Source organism: Schistocerca cancellata, chromosome 9, assembly GCF_023864275.1.
Source record: "Schistocerca cancellata isolate TAMUIC-IGC-003103 chromosome 9, iqSchCanc2.1, whole genome shotgun sequence".
Taxonomy (NCBI): Eukaryota; Metazoa; Arthropoda; class Insecta; order Orthoptera; family Acrididae; genus Schistocerca; species Schistocerca cancellata.
In genome coordinates, this window is record NC_064634.1 from 358,264,405 (window position 1) to 358,267,542 (window position 3,138).

The following is a 3,138-nucleotide window of genomic DNA, read 5'->3' on the forward strand; positions in this document are numbered from 1 at the left end:
TTCCCATTACATCCCTTATGAATCACCTCCAATACTTCCTCAACAAAATGACAAATTATAATACTATGCTGCTCCCATGGTCTGGATAAGTTACTTCTGTAAAAATCTCATTCAATTTTCTAATTTCTCCTTCCTGGACTCTTTTGCATGACTTTTAATGCTACCACCACAAATTTACCACATTTCTTATGTTTGGAAACAAATTGGAGGTATTATTACCCTACAAAATTGTCACTGCCTTTAGTTGTCAAACACTGACACAGCCAATCATAATTTATACAATCTATTAAGTAAGATCAATGTCACATTCATCAGTAGAGAATATATTTAACAACAAACTGAAACATATACATACATCATATATGAACACAAGAAAAATACAATTGCAATTAATAATATGTCCAGTCACCCACATCACTTATAATTGCTTGCTATCTCTGAGGCATGCCTGATACCAAGTTTTCCACACATTCATATGGAAGAGACCTCCAAATTTATCAAATCTGCATTGTCAGTTGTTTCAAAGTGAAGATATTTCTTCCCTGAAAATTCTTTTTGATGTAAGACCATATATTTTCAATAGAATTAGTGTCAGGTAACTGAGGCTCAATCCAGTTCTTACACACCTTTATCCTTTTGCCAGCTGCTGCAAGGACTGCTGTGGTGCTTCAGATCATTGTCCTCCTGCAGATCCAATCTTCATTTTTGTTCATGAATCAACATTTGGCAGTCAGCATCAAACATTTTTGATAAATGTGATGCATAAGCTGCACTCATGTCTCTTCTTGTGTTTCAAAGTCAAGAATTCAAAGTAAACTAATGCTTTTCGGACACTGCAAAGGACAAAAGTTCCCTGTGTTGGGTTGTGAAAGAACTAAGGCAATATATTTTAACATCTGTGTGTAATGCTAACAGTACTCTTATTTAACAGTCTGTAACTCAAAATAATGGTCACAAACATAGCTCATCTCATATAAATTCACTGGCTGACCTGTCTGAATAAATATAGGTTCTTAAAATTGTTCCCATCTTCTACTTAAATTAACTATCAGTCTGAAACCCAGTCACCAATTTTAAGTATTTTCACTGTTTCTCTGACATTGTTCCACATTCTCAGTAGTTTCAGTTAACATAATATGAGGGTCATCCACAAAATAAGTTCCATTTCTATTTCTATCTGTGGCAGTGTTACGATTCCAGTTACAAGCATGCACAGCAGTTACTCTGACTCAAGAAGAAGACATGTACTCCATTTTCAAATCGCTGCTGCTGTAGTGCTTCTTTATAATGTCAGCCATAATTGAAAATGCCGCCTCGCAGTGCAATTTCTTAATGGTCTCGCAGTAACCATGTGCATTGATTGTTTGGCCTCGTGGTAAGAACTCAATCAGAAAAATGCCTTATCTGTCCCAAAAATGGAGCACATGACTTTTAGAGGTGTCAAGATTTGCTTAGGCTTAACCTTCATTGGGGATGATGTGTGCCTGCATTCCATTGATTGCTGTTTTGTTTCAGGGGTGTCGTATGATACCCAAGTTTATCCTCCATGATATCTGAGAAAGAAAACCATCGCCTTCTACATTCTAGTATGTCAAAAACTGAAGTGCACTGCCCATTCGTTGTTTTTTGTGTTGTTCAGTAAGAATTTTAGGTATCTAACATAAGCAAAGTTTTCGAAATTTCACTTTTTCAGTAACAATTTCATGAATTAGTGATTGTGAGATTTGTGGAACTTCCATAGCAAGGGCACTAAGTGTAAGCTTACGGTTGTGCCTAATCTTCTCTTTAATTGAGTGAACCAGTTCATCAGTAACCACAGATGGGCATTCACTTCATTCTTCATCATGCACTTGATCATGTCCTTCACTGAACAGTCTGACCCATCTTCTAACCATTGAACCACTCATCGCATTTTGTCTGTAAACCTTGCAAATTTGCCAATGAATTTCTTTTGGTTTAATTTTCTTTGCATTTAGAAAACGAATCACAGATCTGATTTCATATGCGATGGCATTTTCAATTATGGCTGACACTATAAAGAAGCACTACAAAGCATATGTCAGCAGCAGCAGTAAGAAAATGACATACGTGTCTTCTCCTTGAGTTGTGTATACTCGGAACTGCGATCGTAGTGCTGCCATGGATAGAAATAGAATCAGAACTTACTTTGTGGATGACCCTTGTACTAAGACAAACTCTCCATCATCACACCTCTGCCTGATTCTGTTATCTGTTTGATTATTGACAAATTCTGTTTGCCAGTGCTCAGACCTGAGAGTTCACTGCCTAATTGATGGAAAAAAATCACAACACCAAAATGTAATTAATGTACAGTAAAGAGAATTCTGGAATACACTTATCTAGGTAACATATTTAGGTGATCAACATTGCAAGATGACAGATTAATGCAAGCACAAAATAAGTCATTGCAAATGTGAAATGGTGGTACATTAATAACCATTGTAACTGCGAGAATGTTGGATGCAGGCATGCAAATGTCCATACATTGTGTTGTACAGATGTTGGATGTCAGCTTGTGGGATGGAGCTCTATTCCTGTTGCACTTGGTCAGTCAATACAGGGATGGTTAATACTGTTTGTGGATGAGGCAGGAGCACCCATCCGATGATGTGCCACATGTGATTGACTGGAGACAGACCTGGTGATCGAGCAGACCAAGGCAACACATCGGCACTCTGGAGAGCTTGTTGGGTTACAAGAGTGGCACATGGGCAAGTGTTACCCTGTTGAAAAATACTTACTGAAATGCTATTCATGAATGGTAGCACAACAGATTAAATCACCAGACTGACATACAAATTTGCAGTGAGGGTGCATGGGATAATAACATAGTGTTCCTGCTGTCATATTAAATTGCACCCCTCTGACTCAGAGCTGTCCTTGAAGTAACCAATTTGTAAGAGTTTGTTGTGTGACTGTGCTGCCAACTGCATCTCAAACTGCTGCTGCAGATGCACTATGGTGCTGCCAAAATGGTGATCCACCCTCTCTGTAGTGCCACAGGGTTGTCCGGAGCCCAGTCTTCTTGCAACTGTACATTCTTGTGACTACCACTGCCAGCATCATGTAAAGTGACAACATTCATGCCAAATATTTCTGTAATATCAGAAAAAGAAC